The sequence below is a fragment of the Canis lupus genome, chromosome 9, assembly GCF_011100685.1.
Source record: "Canis lupus familiaris isolate Mischka breed German Shepherd chromosome 9, alternate assembly UU_Cfam_GSD_1.0, whole genome shotgun sequence".
In the NCBI taxonomy this organism is placed as follows: domain Eukaryota; kingdom Metazoa; phylum Chordata; class Mammalia; order Carnivora; family Canidae; genus Canis; species Canis lupus.
This window is the reverse complement of record NC_049230.1, coordinates 17,363,814-17,384,434: the sequence shown is the minus strand read 5'-3', so window position 1 is coordinate 17,384,434 and position 20,621 is coordinate 17,363,814. Positions and strand designations below refer to the sequence as shown.

Sequence of the window (20,621 nt, the reverse complement as noted above, 5' to 3'; positions counted from 1 at the left end):
GCTGTCATGCTTTTCCTGATCATAGTCTTTGGTTCATTGCCAAGGCCTTTTTTCCTCTTTTGCAATAGCACATTGAATTGCCTTTCCCGCCTAAATTGGATTGGTTTCTAACATAATTTCATACCTATTAGATGTCTAGAGCAGACTTCTTTTCAATTCTGTTAAGTTCAGTTACTTCAGAATTCTTTTCTTGAGTCAAAGTTTGTCCCGCTTTATAGCATTCCTGCCAAAATTTTTTGTCTTGGACGTCACCAATGTCTTGCAGCTCAGTAAGTGGTTTTGAATAGTAAGACATGTATGAGAAATAAGAGAATTGTATGTGGCAACAGGCTGATGTTGTTGATGTTCTTTTGTTCAGTCTTTATCTGTGTCTTCCCTTGCTTTTGCAGGGTCATGTACACATTCCTAGATCTCTAGTTTTATAGACCAGCCCTGTCAGTCCCCTCAAAGGATTACAGCTAGCACATTCTCGACTTTTCCATTTTTATGCTTATTTGGAGGCTTAGTTTAGGGTAAATTGGATATCACTTTGTTTTGAATGCTGGATCTTAAGTTTAGGCAAGGACTAATGTGTTTTTAAAGTCACATGTTAGGGCAGCCCGGGTGGCTCAGTGGTTTAGCGCCACCTTCAGCCCAGGGCATGATCCTGGAGACCCGGGATGGAGTGCAACTCGGGTTCCCAGCATGAAGCCTGCTTCTCCCTCTGCCTGTGTCTCTGCCTGCCTCTCTCTTTCTGTCTCTATGAATGAATAAATAAAAATAAATAAATAAAGTCACATGTTATTAATGTTATTATAGTGGAATTGTCTGCTTCTTTATTTTTTTTTTTAATTTATTTATGATAGTCACACAGAGAGAGAGAGAGAGAGGCAGAGACACAGGCAGAGGGAGAAGCAGGCTCCATGTACCGGGAGCCCGACGTGGGACTCGATCCCGGGTCTCCAGGATCGCGCCCTGGGCCAAAGGCAGGCGCCAAACCGCTGCGCCACCCAGGGATCCCTGTCTGCTTCTTTAATTGAGAAATAGCACTGCAAGAATTTCAGGGTTTTTTTTTATATAAAATATGTTGCTTTTTAGGTAAGTGATTCTCAGTTTTAGGGACATTGTGTTGTGGGTAGAAATGATGACAATCTGGATAATATACAACTTGTCTCTTATTGAAAGTTGCTTTTTTTTTTTTTTTTAACTTTATTTGAGATAGAGATCACAAGTGGGAGGTGGGTGTGGATAGAGGGAGAAGCAGACTCCCTCTGAGCAGGGAGCCTGATGTGTCACTCGATTCCAGGTCCTTGGGATCATGACCTGAGCCAAAGGCAGACACTTATGTGAGCCACCCAGGTGCCCCAAAAGTTGTTTTTTGTGATGAGAGCTTTAACTTGTGTTGGGAGTTTGTTATGCATTTACACATTGTGGAGCCAGGACCAAAAAATGTTAAGAAATAAAACTAAATCATTTGGGCTTATCTTTTCACTGATTTCGATGCAATTTAAAAAAAAAATATATATATATATATATATATTTATATTTATTTATTTATTTTTGAAAACGTTATTTATTCATGAGAGACACAGACACACAGACACACACACACACACACACACACACACACACAGGCAGAGGGAGAAGCAGGCTCCTTGCAAGGAGCCCGATGTGGGACTTGATCCCGGGTCTCCAGGATCACACCCTGGGCTGCAGGCGGCGCTAAACTGCTGCGCCACCGGGGCTGCCCTGATCTAAATTTTTTAAAAGAAAATTTTATTGGGGTATCTGGGTGGCTCAGTGGTTGAGCATCTGCCTTTGGCTCAGGTCATGATCCCTGGGTCCTGGGATTGTGTCCCACATGAGGCTCCCCAAAATGAGCCTGCTTTTCTCTCCACCTATGTCTCTGCCTCTCTCTTGTCTCTCATGAATAAATAAATTCTTTAAAAAAATTTATTTACAAAATATATTATTATACAAGTAATTTATTAAAACATTTAAGAACATAGAAAGCAAAACAGTAAATTACTGGTAACCCTAATACAAATTTAGCACTAACACATTAGATGATACAATAAAGGAGAGAGGAGGATATTAGTGTTCTTGTAGTGCTTGTACTCTTGTGCTAGGGGCATTAAACACATAATTTCATTAAATCACCACAACTCTGAAGTTAGGAGTTTCTCAGAAAAGAAACTGAGGCTCAGAGTAAAGGGGGGGGGGGGCTTGCCCAGAGTTCTACCTAAGCATCGGAATGAAGATTGGATTCCAGTTGTCTAGTTCTAGCTCTGCTCTTTCTTCAAAGTGCTGCCTTTCTCACATTTCATCTGTTTAAGATGTATAATTATTACGTTACCTTTAAAGATAACTGGTAGTGTCTGACTCATCAGATGCGACTCTTCAGAATCATGGTGGTGACTATTATATTGTGTGAAACTGCATGGCTTATATAAATATACTTTAGGAAATTGTGTTGCTTTCAAGCTAAAGACACAGGATTCTCCTGTAACAAACAGCTTGGAGTTCTTCCATGTCAAACAGGAGGTTTTAACAGGATCTCTAAGACTTTGTTCTGTTTCCAGAGCGATTGCCCACCCCTGACCAAGAATGAAGCTCACTTTGGCATTCATATTTTGTTAGGTTGGAGTGTCTCAACAATTAAAAGTATTTTCTTTCCCTGTGCACTCCCAGCTCTATTGAAATATAATTGACATATAACATTGTGTAAAATTTTAGACAAACTTAAGGATTCTTTTTAAACTGTTAAGGGGTCCATGAAATAAGGGTTTGATGTTTCAGTGTTCTGGTTTCAGAGCTTGTAGCTTTCCACTTAGAAATAATACTTTTTTTAGGTTGAACATTGCCTCCATTCTTCTTTTCTCCCTCAGAAGTAAGGAAAGTTCTGCATGTGTGTTGATGTGTTTTAAGTAGAGTTCTTGCCTGTGTATGGAAACAGAGAAATGAGTTCAAAAGGTAAGAAAGGCCTCAAGTTTAATTCCCTGTTAATAACTAAGTTGGCCTTTAACCCAAAGGCCGAGGAGCACTGTAGCCTTGGTTGGGAGAAGACTAGAGTCAGGAAGAGTTATTTTTTAGAGACCATGTGAAGGAATGATTAGAGGACTTTTAGGTTAATTGAATTAAAAGAAAAAGGACAAGTGTGAAATATAACTGGACTTAATTATTACAAGAACTTTATGATTTCAGTCCTGAGAACTTGAGTAGGAAATTGAGAATACTGACAGATAATTGGCAAGTTTAAAGAAAGGGCTGGTTTGGGATGAAATTTGGAAGTTGACTATGTTGAATTTTGCATGATTAAGGCAATGTATTACATTGGTTATAATTGAGGGCTATGGAGCTAGATTGTCTGGGTTCAAATGTAGGTCTTTCTTGTTCTTCTTTGGGCAAGTGACCTTAATATCTTGCTGCCTCAGATTCTCCATTTGCAATATGGGGATAGTAGGCATTGTCAAATAGGAGATTATAACGATTAAATGATGAGATTCATGTAAAGTATATAGCAGTACCCACAACAAAGGAAGCATTCAACAAATGTTAGCTACTATCTATAGTGACCAGCTGGAGAAAAATTGAATTAAGTAAAAAATATTAGGGATAGCAATACACATTTTTGTTGGTAATAAAATATTGGAGCCATAAGGTGATTTTTGCAAGTCTTTATTTGCAACCCTTGTTGTTTTATACATGAAGTGTAGAAGAAGTAATTAAAACTTGGAGAATAGATAAAACCCATGAAGAAGAATGTTAGAATTAAAAAAAATAAGACTAAAAAAATAGGACTAAGAATTTAATCTAGAATTATTACTAAATTTAGTGTAGGGCAACAGTTTTCCACCTCTGATAATTAGGAAGGGAGGTGGTGCTATGCTATCTGCAATGATGATACAATGACCATAGGCAGTGGTTGTTGGATTGTCCCATCAGTTTTCCTGTGCTGGTGTGTCCTCCTGCTCCCCCATCAAGGAATCCCCATTGTTCAAGTATCCTGTAATTCTGTAATTCATGGGAGGGAGGCTGGGCCCCTCTCTAGCTCCAGTGAAGAAGCTTCATTAGTCTAAGATTCTCAAAGTGCAGTCTCTGGACCAGCTAGCATTATCATCACTTAGGAACTGAGAGATGTAAATTCTGGGACTCCACATCAGACCTATTAAATCAGAAACTCTGGGGGTGGGGCCCAGTGATATGTGTTTAGAAAGCCCTACAGAGAGGGCATCTGGGTGGCCCAGTTGGTTAAGTGTCTGCCTTTGGCTCAGGTCATGATCTCAGGGTTCTGGGATCAAGCCACGAGTAGGGCTCCCTGCTCAGGTTGGAGTCTGCTTCTCTCTCTCCCTCTGCTGCTTCCCCCCAACCCCCCCACTCCCGCCCCACCTAGCTACTGCTCACTTGCTCTTTCAAATAAATAAAATATTTTAAGAAAGAAAGAAAGCAAGCCTACAGGCTCAAAGTTTGACTTCTAGGTGTAGGGTTTCCAACTCTGGTAACTTCGGGAGATTAGGCATATAATATAAATGAATCAAGTTTTAGAATGGGGATGATTTTCAACTATGAGTCATGTGCGACATCTGAAGGGACCAGCTACTAAATGTTTAATGACTATTGAAGGACTTGCAGACCCAGCATTGGCAAATCATCTTATCTTTGCTTTGTATATATTTTTTTGAAGTGCTGGCAACAAACTAAAAAAATTTTGATACCTTTAAAGGCCAAAGAAAGTGCAACCACAAGCAAGTAAAACCAACTTAAGTCATGTGACTTAATTTGCAATTTTTTGTAGGAGTTAAAAAACATTATTGTATGTAAAGCTTGCTTCATAGCACAAATTACTTATCTTAGGTTAAATTTCTAGATGAGAAAATTTGTTTTGGTAATGGGATGAGAGTTTTAATATTTTATAAAAGATTTATTTATTTTTAGAAAACGTGTGCATGCATGAACAGGGATGGGTGGAGCAGAGGGAGAGAGTCTCAAGCTGACTCCCTGCTGACTGTGGAGCCCCAAGCGAGGCTTCATCTCATGACCCTGAGATCATGACCTGAACTGAAACCAAGAGTCCAGCACTTAACTAACTGAGCCACTCCATAGCCCCAGTTTTAAGATTTTTGATAAAAATTATGTAGTCCAGAATTGAACTGTTTTGTCAGTGTTTCCCTGAAACTTAGCAGATATTAGATACATTTTATTTTTAAGAGAGAGAGAGAGAACCCCAAGCAGGCTCCACATTCAGCAGGAAGCCTGACTTGGGGCTTGTTCTCATCACCCTGAGTGAAATCAAGTCAGCCGCTTAACTGACTGAGCCACCTAGGTGCCCCTTAGATACAATTTTTATAAAGACTTTGAATTTGATAGGAAAAAAACATTCTTTAAATTTTTTATTGCTTTGATTTACTAATGTAGTTTAACCCTTGGTTTGTATTTATTGGCCATTTATATTTTTCATATAAACAAATCTGAAATCACTTGCTTATGTCTTTTTAAATTGACTTGTAAGTGCCAAATGTTTTTCCTCGCTTTTTATTTGCCTTTTAATTTGTATGTTTTTTGAATTACAGGAGTTTTAAATTTGCCTAGTCAAATACATCCGTCTTTGTCAAATTCCCTCAAAAAAATCTCACAGGAACTTTAATTGGAATTAGATCGAATCTATAATAACCCTCAATAAAGATTTTTGGCTGACTTCCCAGGCATGTACATGGTTGCATGCACATGAACCACTGTATATAGGATACTCCGTTTCCTCACCTCCACCATCACCAGTATTCATTCACTGAATAAATTTAACCTTTATTGAATGCTCACTGCATATGAGGAAACTGTTAAGTTTGTGAGGATACATTAGTAAATAAAACACGTAGAATTCTTGCCCTCTTAGAACTTACGTTGCTAGAGGAGCAGAGGCAGTAAACATGTATGTCAAGTGGTGAGTGCTGTGGAAAACAAAACAGGATTGAGGGAGGGTAGTGATAGCAGCAGCAGCTTTTACTAATTTGTGTCAGTCAAAGAAGGCTTCTTTGATAAGGTGACCTCAAGGAAATAAGGAGTATTTCCCAAGGATATCTAGGAGAAAAATGTGTTCCAAGTGAAATCAATTTAAATCAGAAAATGAGAGGAGATGGGAACTAGCCAGGAACTTTACAGGAACTGTGGCTTTTACTCTGGGTTACCAGAGAAGGTACTGAGGTGAAGGATTGACCCGTAGATCTGAGGAAGAACTGTCAGGAGGCTGATGCCATTTCCAGGTGAGAGATGGTGATTGGTTGGTGCAAGTGATCAGGGGTGGTCTGATACTAGATGGACAGTTGACAACCACTTATATCCAGATTTTTTTCAGTAAATACAGTATATAATACTATAAGTGTATTTCCTTATGATTTTCTTAAGTTTTTTTCTAGCTTACTTTATTGTAAGGATACAGTATATATAATACATATAATATAAAGTTTCTGGTAGACTAAATATGGTTGTGAGGGAAAGAGGAGCTGGGGATAACAAGTTTTTAAGGAATTGGAGGAAGAGTATCTTGTGTTTTGGGGATTTTTGTTTTTGTATGTGTTTTTACAAAGGGGGGAAGACCATCAAAAACAGAGTTTTGGAAAGATGTAAGAATTTTAGTTAAGGAAAAAAAAAAGAATTTTAGTTAAGGGACATTTATTTTATCTTTTTTAACTTCTGCTAACTCTTTCTGGTAGTTTCCCTTTTTTTTTCTCTGGAGATTTTAAGGAGGAAAGGCCTTTGGAAAGGTCTTGGTGTTTGCAAGTAAACAGCTTGATGGATTCCTCTCAGTGTCCACCTGGTTGCTTTAAATTCATGCTTTCAACTTGCTAAGTGTTACTGAGTACTGCCTCTGGCTAACTTGCTGGTATTGATGGTGTTCAGATGTGCTGGCCTGAGAAAGGATCCTATGTCTGATTATGTCACAGTGCCTTCCTATTAGTAGTAGTGTTGCATGTATAATCCAGTGCAGTCTGTAGGCCTTTCCTTGTTAGAAACAGTCCGTGAATACCACTTCCCATCATTTTATCAGCTTTAGCATCTTTTCATTGCCAAACTGAGTATCAGTTTTCTGTTTTTTATAGTTTTTATTTCATTATTTAAAATTTAATGAAGGAAAGAAGCTTGTTCTATATTTTTAAATGTTTCCTGAAGGGGTTAGGAGTAGATGCCCTCACTGTTTTTGGTTATTGAAGATTCTAGGAATGATACAGTGGTAGGGAATGGAAATCTCTCTCCTTATGTGTCCCTACCGTTTTTTGCCTTAAAGCTTCTTCTGAGTTCGGTTATTGGAAATTTCTCTGGATACTCAGAGACCAATCAGTATTCTTATTAGTTTCTAGCTCTGTGAAACTATAAACTTCTTATTTTCATGAGTATTTTTAAAGATTTTACTTACTTATTCATGAGAGGCAGAGACATAGGCAAAGGCAGAACCAGGCTCCTCGCAGGGAGCCTGATGCTTGATCCCAGGATCCCGGGATCAAGCTGTGAGCCTAAGGCAGACATTCAACCACTGAGCCACTCAGGTGTCCCTTTCATGAGTATTTAAAGGGAAATTGGTGGAGTGCATATTGGATTTCAGTGTTTGCTATCTTAAACTAGAAAAGGTATTTTTTTTAACCTAATGGTAATGTGGTTACTCTTGCCCCTAACCTCCATACTCTCATAGCTTGTCCTCCTATTTTATGTACTCCTATTTATATGTGTTTATTTATTTCCTTTTAGTTAGACTTCTGAGCTCCTGACATTATTAGTGGTTTATGCATGACTTTCTTTTAAAATTAATATACACCAGTGACATGACTGCCCAGCTCCAAGACTGCCTGCTAATAACAGAAATTTATCTCTAAGATCCATCCCCATTTTATATCCTAAATTATAATTTTCTTTTTTCTCTTTTAGTTGCATTGTATATCTGTGTTTACCTAAAAAAAAAATTATAGGAAAGCCATCAGAAAGCATTTCTGACTCTCCAAAAAAGATTCTAAGGCAGTGACAAAACATGCACTCACAGCTTTTCAAGTTTCTTCAGGGATCTCTAGGTTACTTTTGTTTCACCTTAAACTTTACAAAAGAAAGTAAGCTGTAAGTTGACTTGGATTTTCAACATTGTTACTAAAATTCATACATGCTATTTCATGTAGCAGTAGTTCATTTTCATTGCTGCATTGAGCAAATAATACTGTTATTCATCCATTCTCCTCTTGGTGTGTGTTTGGGTTTTCCCTTAGATTATTTTTAAATAATGTTCACTCCTCTTATTCTGAACATGCTTCCTGGTATATGCATGCTAAAGGTTTTGGTGGTGAAGTGTGCAAATGTTCAACTTGATTGAATGATACCTATTTCTATTATTTTTACTGCTTAATAAACTGCCTCTTACTGAATGACATAAAACAAGGTTTATTTTATTGTCACAGATTCTAGGAGTCAGAATTCAGGATACAGTTTGGAACAGCTTGTTTCTGTTTCAGGATGTTGGGCTCAGCCAGAGAGATTCAAAGGCTGGGGGCCAACTAGAGGGTCACTTCCAAGATAGCATCTTTACTCTTATATGTGGCACCTGTTTGGGGATGCCTAGAGTGCTTTCCTCAGCTGGGACCTGCTGGCCAAAAGCACCTGCATAATAATAATAGCATCAGGGCTGTGAGTTCTCACATGGCCTCTGTATGTTTTAGGAACAAGGATAGAATCTAATGAACAAGGATTATTCATTTATAACTTGGCCTGGGAAGTCCCCCTTTCACCATATTATATTTCCTTGGAGGAGTACTGAAGTCCCCCTTATGCACAATTTCACTTCCTGAGATCTGGAAGTAAATTATCCTCCTGACATATCACCAGAAGGTCAGTAGTAGCCTAATGCTACATTATTAACCTCACTACATCTAAATGTGTAGGCATTTTATCATCTCACATTATCACAAGGAGGGTGAGTACAATTCAATAAGTGTTCTGAGTGACCACATTCACATAGCCTAGTCTAATACAGTATAATTGTTCTATTTTCTTATTAGTTATTGTTAATCTCTTTCTGTACCTAATTTATAAATTAAACTTTGTTGTAGGTATGTTTGTATAGGGAAAACATAGTATATATAGGGCTCAATACATTGAGGTTCAGGAATCTCCAAGGGGTTTTGAAACACATCCCCCACAAATAATGGGAGACTACTATATATGTAACCAGGTTATTTCTAACAAAATTTAAATTTAAATGTTTCATTTTTGTGTGGTACAAAGTCCTCTCAGTTGGAAGTTGGGTCTAGTTCTCACTCTACCGTAAGTCTTAGCAGATTCGGTTCCTAGAGTTATTTCTTTTCTTCTGTGATTCTGAAATTAGTAATGTGTATTCTAAAACTAATCAGAAACTTGAAGCGAACCAGATTGTTTCTATTGTATTTTTCCAACCCTGGAGGCTCTTTCTCTGCTTCATCACACTGGTGGCCAGTCTAATGAATAACCACTTTCCTGCACTTCTGTGGCATTTGCCCATGTCTATGAGCATCTTAAGCATTTTATGGCCATCCTCTATGATGACCCTAGTGATCTCTGGGGAAACATTAAAAGCTTTGTGCGCATGTTTTGCAATTGCCATAGCATTTCTGCTCCTCCACAAAGACTGTATTTATTGGTTCCTCTTGAGATGTTTGGACTGCTTGAATACACTTTTTGGTGTGCGTGTCCTACAAATAAACGTATTATTTCTCATTTGTAATGTCATAGTGAAGTTTTTGTCCTTAATTTAGTTTGAAAATACATATAGCTGCCATCATGTAATACACCTCTAAAATTAATCTTCATCTCTAGAATGTATATTTTCCCTAGGACTTCTGTTTAGCTTTCATGAGCTGTGTAATTGGTGGTGGGGTGGGAAGAGGCTGATATAGAACTGTTGGCTGTTCTGTACAGCTTTATCCTCTTTCTTCTTCTGTGGTAGGGAAGAAAGAACAATTGCTGTAAACTTTTTATTCTTTAAGATAATTCTGCTTGCCTTACTTATAAAAACAGCTAAGTATTATAAAAGAAATGTTAGGGCAAATTTAATTAGGATTAAATGTTTAGTAAAAAAAAAAAAAAAGTTCTAATGAGATGAACCTCTACCTGGATAGACCTTTATTTTATTTAAAGAGAGAGCACGCCTGCAGGAGCCTGCTCTGGAGAGGCAGAGGGAGAGAGAGAATCCCAAGCAGGCTCCAAGCCCAGTGCTCAGTTTTACATCCCTGAGACTTACCACTTGAGCCAAAATGGAATTGTCCAACTCTTAACCAACTGAGCCACCCAGGCGCCCCTGGAGTGACCTTTAGAGAGTGTCTAAATTAAAAGGAGAAAGGTACAAGAAAATTTGCTTTAAAGCTTTATCCGGATAGTTAGAAACTTCTATGTGATGTAATTTATAACCTCCTTTTAGGAAGAAATTAACATTTCTGGGGATCCCTGGGTGGCGCAGCGGTTTGGCGCCTGCCTTTGGCCCAGGGCGCGATCCTGGAGACCCGGGATCGAATCCCACGTCGGGCTCCTGGTGCATGGAGCCTGCTTCTCCCTCTGCCTATGTCTCTGCCTCTCTCTCTCTCTCTCTCTGTGACTATCATAAATAAATAAGAATTAAAAAATAAAAAAAATCTTTTAAAAAAAAAAAAGAAAAAGAAATTAACATTTCTGTTAAAATGCTAAAACTATTGTCTTGATGAGTTTAATTGGATTAGGATTTCTTCCTCTCCCGCCCTCAAGCTAGTTACCTACTCAGGAAGTTGACTGTCAGCTGTCAGTCAAGAGTCTCATAACTTAGTTGGGCATTGTTTTCATTTTGTTGTCTAGTTTAAAATGGTTTAAATAAGATTTGCCGTTCCCTTTTCCCTTTAAACATTATCCTTAATATGTTGGAGATGTTTTTTCTTGCCTGCAAGGTTGTAATGTTAACATGGGGTCCTAACTAAAATGGGAGAAACATTGTAAACTATCAAAAATGTAGTACTCCTATGGGGAACTTGATGGTTCTGTGCCTTAAGAACATCAGACAATTTTTTTTCTAGTCTTATTAGTTTTGTAAGAGAGAAAATATGTATCCTTCTTCCCTCTTTAGAATTCATATTTGAGGTTAAGATTTTTTTGATGCTCACTCAATCTGATTCAGGTAGATATCCTACTTTTGGATGTTGGGTTGCTAATTCTGGGCCCAGGGTTCTTATCAGTAAACAAATTGATAGGTACATAGTTTGTGGTTCAGGAACTCTTTGGCATAAAGGTAAGTAAATTCAGAAAAACTAACTTAGACAAAGCTTACTTTGACACACCAGTTATTTTAGTTTGTTATTAATTAGTAGGCACCTTGTTTGCAGGACATACAAATATGCCTTAAAATGGGAACAAAATGTGGAGTCTCCTGTTTTATAATATGATGCTTAGGAGCAAAGATGGGTAGAATTTTAGAGCTAGAAGGACCCTAGAGATCTGTTTTGCAAGTGAGAAAACTTGAGGGCCATGCAAGTATAGAATAGATTCGGGGCTTGAGTTCCTTTAATGGTGGAATTCTTTATTAGTTTAGTATAAATGTTGCCATTTGGTCAATCAATGTGTTCTATTATTCATATGGCTCCTGTTTATTTCTCAGGAGAGATCATTAGTCTTAATTTTATATATATATTTTTAGGAAAATGTCAAAGATGAGTGTACTGATCAAGTATTCTTATTTCTGAGTCATTAAAAGTTGTTAAATTTTAAAAAGACAACATATAAGGTATAGTAACCTGTGCCAATTAAAGAAGCCAAAATAATTTTAAAAATCAGAATGTAACTTTCAATTCTTGTTGGCATTCCAGACTCTTCTGAGCATCTCTTTCTGATACTTGCTTTAAGAAGTTGACTGACTGAATTAACACCGGGAAAGTCATTTACTCTTTTGGGTCCCATCTTAGTCTCATTGAAACCATTTTAAAAATTGAGATGCTTAGAGATAATCTCTGGGGTTTCTTTTAAAGTTTTGGGCACCTTTTTGAGAGAGTGATTTAGGTCTAGACTTAGCATCATCAAGAGATTGATCAAGAGACTTAACAAAGTCTGTAAGAATCTTATAACTAATGGAAAGAATTTTTATTAAAGCACCTGGAGTGAATTGAGCCATTTCTTAGTGAATTAAGAAATTTGAAGAGAAATTTGAGAAGAGAAAGAAATTTGACATAATTTCTGAAAAAGTTAATTTGGCAGTGTGATACTCTTTTAGATTTATACTGTCCCAACTGTTAACAAGAACTCTAGCCAGAGTACATAGGGCATGCCCTGTCTCTTAACAGCAGCGTGAGCTTGGACAAATTTCTCAACCTTTCTGTATTAATTTCCTTAAATTCGTCATTGTATAATGGGATGATAGTGAATAATAATACCTATTTGAGTGTCTTGAAGTTATATGAACTAATATATGTGATGTGTAGTGAACATATAGTAAGCACCATATTTGTGATTTTTATAATTTGTGTTACTTAAGAGGAAACATCAGTAAAATGAAGTACAATTTTAAGAGCTCCCTATTATGAGATCACTGTGCTTTTTCTCAGTAGACTTGTTGAAAATCCTAGAAGTACATAAAAGATTTTTCCTGTGTGCTTGGATTTTTTTGTTAGTATTGCAACAATAGGTTCTTAATGAGTTAAGATGAACAATTATTGTGGTTACTTATCAATGATCCGGAGTTTGTGGGTGAGCTTTATCATCACTTTTTCATTGAGGGACCACTATAGAATAATCTATGAAGCCGTTTCCCTCATCACCCTTCACCCCTCCATATGCAAAAGATACTTGGTGTCAAGTTCCTGTTTCTCAAGTGTGTTTAAGGAATACACATTTACCAAAACAGAGGCTTGTCATAAGATGGAAGGGCACAGAGCACCTTGTGGTAGCTTCATGCAGTCAGGTATGATAGAAATAGTAGGGGCAGCAGTGTCTACCATTTACTGAACACTTACCATATGCTAGATATTGTAACACTGTAGCTACAATTAGCACTGTAATGGATAGACTACTCTCTCAGTTAGTAGGACATTGAAAATGTCTGTCTTCTGTGCCTTTGGTCATTCTTTACTACAAATTGTTTTGACCTCTTAGGGTTGACTAGGTCATTACAAATTCTTAAGGGGAGAGGAGTGGATTTTTATACCATATGGTAAAGAAGAACCTGACAAAATAGTTTTCAACTTTATGTGGAGAAAGGTTGAAAATTTGCCAAGAAAACTTTGAGGTAGATAGTTTATGTATATGGTACAATTCAAGATTTTTAACTGTTTAGGAAATGGTTTGAAAGAGTGTGGGAATTCAGATGTGAGAAGTTTGTTTTATTTGTAAAAGCATGTAGAACATTTATAATACCCTTAGTAAGCATTCATTCAAGTTGTATATGGTTGGTGTTAATACAGAGCAAATAAATACCTTACTGGCAGTTTCCATTTTGTAATATTTTCCTTCATACTTGGACGAAGAGTGTGGACTATAGTTTTGTCTTCTACCTGGTCAACAGAGGCCAGAATGGCTTATGGAGCTCTATTGGCACCAAATGAGAAAGAGGTTAATTTCACTCAAGGAAAAGTTAGGATCCTAGTTCTAACCTCTCTCTTTTCTTCTTTCCCTTCCTTATCCCTTTCAACAAATGTTTGACTACCTACAGCATGCCAAACATTGTTCAAGATACCAGGGATGTGGTAGTAAACAAAAGTCCCTACTCCTCTAGAGGGGTGGGGTGGTGGAGGAGACAGACAATAAGTAAGATAAGTAATTAAAATGTTTACAGGTAGAAAAAAATTTTTTTAATTAAACTTTTACAAGAGGAGGGATGGAAAGGAAAGAGAATGTGTGGATTTGGGGAAGGGTGAAGGCTTGTAGCTTTAAGATTGAGTAATCAAGGGAAGGCTTCATTGAAGCGACTTTTAAAGAAAAAAGCTGAAGAAAATGAGGCTGTCCACCTTGGAGACACTAATTAAAAGGCCCTGTGTTTGGGATGCCTCAGTGGTTGAATGTCTGCCTTTGGCTTAGGGCGTGATCCCAGGGTCCTGGGATCCAGTCCCACATTGGGTCCCACAGGGAGCCTGCTTCTCCCTCTGTGTACGTTTCTGCCTCCCTCTCTCTGTGTCTCTCATGAATAAAACTTTTTTAAAAAGAGAAAAAAAGCCCTGTGTTTGATAACTTATCTGGCATGTTCAGTGAACAGTAGTAAAAGCAGTGACCTAGAGGAATGAGTCAGGAGTGTAGGAGATGAGGCCAGAGAGCAAGCAGGGATAGGGTGAGAAGTAAGTGGTACATGACCATTTGGGGCCATACAGGTCCTTTTTAAGATTTTGTTTATTCATGAGAGACACAGAGGCAGAGACATAGGCAGAGGGAAAAGCAGCCTCCCTCCAGGTAGCCTGGTGCAGGACTGGATCCCAGGACCACGAAATCACACCCTAAGCCAAAAGCAGACTCTTCAATACTTAGGCACCCAGGTGCCCTATACAGGTCCATACAAAGAACTTGCAAGGTTCAGTTTGGTTTGGTTTTGCTTTGAGAAATGGAAAGCAGCCATAATTGATACTGGGGAGAGGAGGAGGGATGTCTTCTAACTTGTCCTTTTGTATAGCATCATTCTGGCAGCTGTATGTCTATGTATGTATGTATGTATGTATGTCATGCTGTATGTATGTCATGCTAAATAGCCTGAATTCGGTCAAGGATGAGAGCCAGACCATTCAAGAGGCTCTTGGCAATAATCTGGGCGGTATGAACCAAAGAAGTAATAGGGAGGTGACAAGAAGTATTTGTGAATGCTAGACATACTTTGAAAATAGTTCCAGTAAGATTTACTGTTGGACTGAATGTGTATGTGTTGGGGTGGTGGTGGGGGTGTCTGTAAGGAGGGTGGGTAAGAGGTGTGAGTAAGAGGTTTGAAGTTAAGAATAGTATAGAGGGGGATGCCTGGGTGGCTCAGCAGTTGAGCATCTGCCTTTGGCTCAGCAGGATCGAGTCCCACATCGGGCTCCCTGCATGGAGCCTGCTTCTCCTTCTGCCTGTGTCTCTGCCTCTCTTTCTCTATGTATGTCTCTCATGAATAAATAAAGTCTTTTTAAAAAAAAAAAAAAGAATAGTATAGAGGTTGGTTTTTTGTTTTTGTTTTGTTTTTACCTCTAAGCAAAAGCAAATCAATCCAATTGAAGCAGGTTTGGAATGGTATAAAGAATGGGGAAGAGGGAGTATCAGTTTTGAATAGTAAGTTTAAGATGCTTTTTAGACATTCAGATGCAGGTGTTGAGTAGGTAAGTGTATACAGGAATCTGGAATTCAGAGGAGCAATTGAGGCTAGAGATAAGAATTTGAGAGTCAGGAACATAGTCAATACTTAAAGCTATGCTATTTGATAAGATTCCCTAGGAAGTGAGTGTAGGAAAAAAGATTGAGAGGTATGGGCAGTTGGGAATCTTAAAAAGAATTCAAAAAGGCAAGAGAAAAATCAGGTTAATATGTTTTGAAAGAAATGAAAAGTATTTTAAGGAGGAGAGGCTGATCACCTGTGCTAGATGCTGCTGATAGATCAAGAGTGATAAGGACTGAGAATTGGATTTAGTACAATGGAGGTCATTGGTGACCTTGACTAGCAGTTTCAGTGCAGTAGTGGAGGTTAGTACTTGGATCTAAGAAATAATGGGAGGAAAGAGATTAGACATAATGAATCTTTGTTGTAAAAAGGAAAGAGAGAAATGTGGTAATAATGTTTGCCCTGGCCTCTTATTATTAGCTGACCTCCTGATCCTTCCCTTTTCAGTTGCTGCAGAAGAGCTTGCCTGCTATTGTGGGTGGTATTCCTGTTCCATCAGGAGAGTGATGAGCCTGCCCAGGCTACTTTTTTTGCTAGGTTGGAAGTTAGGAAATGCTAAGCTTGGGTTACCTTCTATTGAATGGGATTTTTTAGATGGCCTGTATTCTTTTATTTTATTTATTTATTTATTTATTTTTATTTTTATTTATTTATGATAGTCACAGAGAGAGAGAGAGAGGCAGAGACACAGGCAGAGGGAGAAGCAGGCTCCATGCACCGGGAGCCCGATGTGGGATTCGATCCCGGGTCTCCAGGATCGCGCCCTGGGCCAAAGGCAGGCGCCAAACCGCTGCGCCACCCAGGGATCCCTTCTTTTATTTTTCTAATCCTGAGGTCCCTAACCAGTTCACCTTCATCTTTCCACCTTTCAGAGTTTTTCTTTGGTTGCCTCTTGTGTTATTTCCAGGATTTATAGTTGTGATTTACTGGGATGAGCTAGAAGAAAAGAATCTACACTGTCTTGCCTAAACCAGAAGTTGTGTTTAAGAACTGATAAATTAACTAACAAATTGATTTTTGATTCAGCTTCATTTTCTTTAAGATGTATCCTTTTATGCCTAACCCCCAGTAGCTCTGAGTACTGTTTCTGAAAGTATGGTCTTGGATATTTCTTGCATAAGAACTATCCAACTTCTTTTCATTCACTCTGGAACTCATTTCAACTTTCAGATAACTTCTTACACAGTAAAGCTGGAACATCACTTCTGGATTTTTGCATTGAGTCTTGGTTCTACCATCTTTCAGTTAGCTGGCTGAGTGATTATGGCTAGCTAGATGACAGTGCCAGGATTTGGAATTAATGTTTACTACCTCCATATACCATATTCTTTCTAACAAGCTGTATTTTGTTTTTATAGTGAGTAGAAAAATGATTCTCTATAGGAATCCTTTATTATACAGTTTAATCTATGGAGCTAAATCCATAGATTCCTTAGATTTTTCTAGAAATAGCCAGAAGTTCTCCCCCATGGAATAAGAAGTGCTGGTGTCCTCCCCCCCCCCCCTTCCTATTTTTTGTCAGTACCTTGTACTTTTCTGCTCTTCCACTGAACTTTAAGTCCCAAGGCTGACAAGTTGGGAAATGCCGAGTATAGGAGACTGTTTTTCTTTCCGTTTTAATTGTGATGTTTTGATGTGTATGAGAAGTTTCTAAGTCCCCTGCTGCTTACACTAAGTACTTTTAAATTTTTTTTTCATTTATTTATTCATGAGAGCCAGAGAGAGAGACTTAGAAGGAAAAGCAGGCTTCCTGCAGGGAGCCAGATGTGGGACTAGATCCCTGGACCCAGGATCATGCCCTGAGCCAAAGGCAGACACCCAACCACTGAGCCGGCCAGGCATCTCACAATAAGTGCTTTTAAGTTGTAAGATATGCTCCTTGTCAGTCTCTTCCTTGGGTGAATGAGCTAGATCAAATAATAGCTACTCTTAGACTTTAATTTGTAGCTCTTGAACAAGTGGGATTATTTAACTATTTAGGATTTTCAAAGGAGGAATTAGTATCACTTCTAGAATTTGAATATTCTAACCTAAGTTTGATTTTTGAAATGTTCTAAAATGGAATCCACTCTAAAAAGATGAACTCTGTAGTCAAAAATGTAGACAAAAAATTGACTGGTTTACTCTGGAGGAGTCACTCTGGGATAGCAGTTCTTTGAATAACTGAGTCTTTCAGTATTGACTTTGTCATTTTGCTTTATTCTTGAAGCATAACAGTCCTATTCTCTAAAAAAGACACAGTAACTAGGCCAGTGTTTTGTTCTGAATCTTCATGCTCAGATTCTGTGTCTAGTCCTACAGCCAGCCAAGAAGAACTATAAGCCACTTCCATCCTTCTTTGTCATGCTGTGTTTTTCTCCATTGGAACACTTCAGTGTGTCAAAGGCATTCTGGGTCTTTCAAGCTTCAGTTAGGTGGGGTTTTTAATTTTTTAAAAATATATTTATTTGAGAGAGAGCATGCATGGGTGGGGGGCAGGGCAAAGGGAGAGGGAGCAGTAGACTCCCCGCCAAGCAGGGAGCCCAATGTGGGACTTGATCCCAGGACCCTGGAATAGTAGCCTGAGCCAAAGGCAGATGCTTAACCAACTGAGCCTCCCAGGTTCCCTGGTTTGTTGTATTAAACAGTTTGATAATTAAGCAGAACAAGTCATTGGCTAAATCAGTCTCATATATGTTTTTTTAATTTCCTGAGAGTTCCTTATTTGTGAACTACATGTATGCAGATAACTGAAAATTGATCTACAGTTTAAAATACATGGTAGGTAGTACCCATAAAGAGGCATGGATAATCTAGTTGAAGACCAGTCAGGTCTTTATGACATGACTTTGGAAATAAGAATACACAAATAATGAAATAAGACGATCACAGTAAGCTTGAAGAATACAAAGTAATGAATTCCAAGATACAGTTCTCCAGGGGAAAGATTTCCCCAGTGTGGTGGGTTTTAGGCATAAAGGATGCCCCTGGATATTTTCTAGTTGGAAATTGAATTGGGTATGACAGATTGACCTGAGTACTGCTACTGAGGGGCTTTGTTGGAGAATTAATTATATTTTTTGTTTTACTGTGCTTAGCAGATTATGTATTATGTAAATATTACCATGATTAATAAAAAGTCTGACAAATGGGCATTGAGAAGAGTTTGAAGTACCTTAAAACTTTGAGTGTGTTTTGGAACATCTCGTTTTTAAAGATTTTATTTGAGAGGGGAGCGTGAGCAAAAGGAGGGAGAGGGACAAGCAGATTCTGTACTGAGCACAGAGCCCATGTGAGGCTGGATGCCAGGACTCTGAGCTGAAACCAAGAGTCCACACTTAGCTAACTGAACCACCCAGGTTCCCCCAACATTATCTCAGTCCTTAAACATGTAAAAATGTACAAAAGTACAAATAATTTATCTGTTAATCTGTACTAATACTAAATAACAAACTAAAACTAATTTAGAGGTTGAGTTTATAAAGTTCAGAAGTGTGGACTTTGAGACAAGAATAAAAATAAACATGGAAAATTCTAAAGGACCAGATAGCTGTTTCTTCTACAAATAAATTGCAAAGAGAAAGAGGAAATATGTTATAAATTTGAGATGTACTAATCAGATGCACTGTGTGGATCTTGTCTTCAATTTGGAGAAACCAATTGAGACAGTCCACGATATCTGACCAATAACTGGATATTTGACATGAAGGATTTTTTGTTTTTTAAATTATGAAAGTGTATAGTGTAGAGAGTATGTGTGTGTGTGTGTGTGTGTGCGTGCGCGCGCACGCGCTTATATATAGTATACTGTATTTTAAGTGAATTTACCTTTTAGGGATCCCTGGGTGGCGCAGTGGTTTGGCGCCTGCCTTTGGCCCAGGGCGCGATCCTGGAGACCCGGGATCGAATCCCACATCGGGCTCCCGGTGCATGGAGCCTGCTTCTCCCTCTGCCTGTCTCTGCCCCCCCCCCCCTCTCTCTCTGTGTGAATATCATAAATAAATAAAAATTTATAAAAAATTTTTTTTACCTTTTAAGGTTATACATGGAAATACAAGATGTACTGATCTAATGACTGGGATTGACTTTAAAATTAATACACAGGGATGGGGGTGGATGTTACAGATGAGAGGATTGGCCAAGATTTAATAATTATTGAAGGTAGTTGATGGTTATGTGGAAGCTTGTTATCTTTTGGCTTGTATTTGAAATTTTTTATTTTATTTCTTTAAGATTTTTTTTAAGGATTTTATTTATTCATGAAAGACACAGAGAGAGAAAGAGAGGCAGAGACACAGGCAGAGGGGGAGAAGCAGGCTCCATGCAGGGAGCCCGACGTGGGACTCAATCCAGGGTATCCAGGATCAGGCCCTGGGCTGAAGACATCACTAAACCGCTGAGCCACCCGGGCTGCCCTATTTCTTTAAGATTTTATTTGTTTCTGAGGGAGACAGAGAGAGAGGCCAGAGACACAGGCAGAGGGAGAAGTGGGCTCCCTGTGGGTACCCTGATGTGAACCCTGGGATCATGACCTGAGCTGAAGGCAGCCACTCAACCAACCACTGAGCCACCCAGGTGTCCCTGAATTTTTTTTTTTTTTTAAGATTTTATTTATTTATGAGAGACAGAGAGAGAGGGGGGGGGGGCAGAGACACACAGGCAGAGGGAGAAGCAAGCTCCATGCAGGGAGCCTGATGTGCGACTTGATCCCGGGTCTCCAGGATCACACCCTGGGCTGAAGGCGGCGCTAAACCGCTGAGCCACCCAGGCGTCCCTGAAATTTTTGATTTAAAAAGAGTCCCAAGATAAATTCACGAACATAGGCAATAGACCAGGACTGCTTAATATTGTTTCATAAAATAAACATGGATTACAGAGTTCTGTATGATCTGACCCTATTACCTACCTATATCCAGTGCCAGCTCCAGTGCATTCTTCCCCTTCTTTACCCTCTAAGTTCCAGCTAGAGAACTTGTGTACCTATCTTTTCTTAAGACCCACCACAATCCCCTAGTATCTTCTGTGCCTTTCCACATCCCCCTATTCCTGGAACCTCTCATCCTGAGCAAGTCTGCCCAGCCAAGTTCTGGTTTATTCTTTGGAGGCTAAATGTTTATACCACAGAGAGAAGTCTTCTAGATTCTTCAATCTAGATCTGATGTCATAATCTCTTATCTCACATTTTGCATGATTGTTTATTAACATTTATCTTGCCCATTAAACTCTAAGATTAGGGATCCCTGGGTGGCACAGCAGTTTGGCGCCTGCCTTTGGCCCAGGGCGCGATCCTGGAGACCCGGGATCGAATCCCACATCA

General features: G+C 38.7%; 1 long non-coding RNA gene across 1 annotated transcript; it reads right to left on the bottom strand.

Moving 5' to 3' along the window:
* Positions 1-2,035: 2,035 nt before the first annotated feature.
* Positions 2,036-20,478, bottom strand: LOC119873239. Its single transcript, XR_005364335.1, has 3 exons — positions 20,211-20,478; positions 13,411-13,521; positions 2,036-2,919 (listed from the first exon to the last, which is right to left on the bottom strand). It is a non-coding gene; the product is annotated as an uncharacterized LOC119873239 (long non-coding RNA).
* Positions 20,479-20,621: the final 143 nt, after the last annotated feature.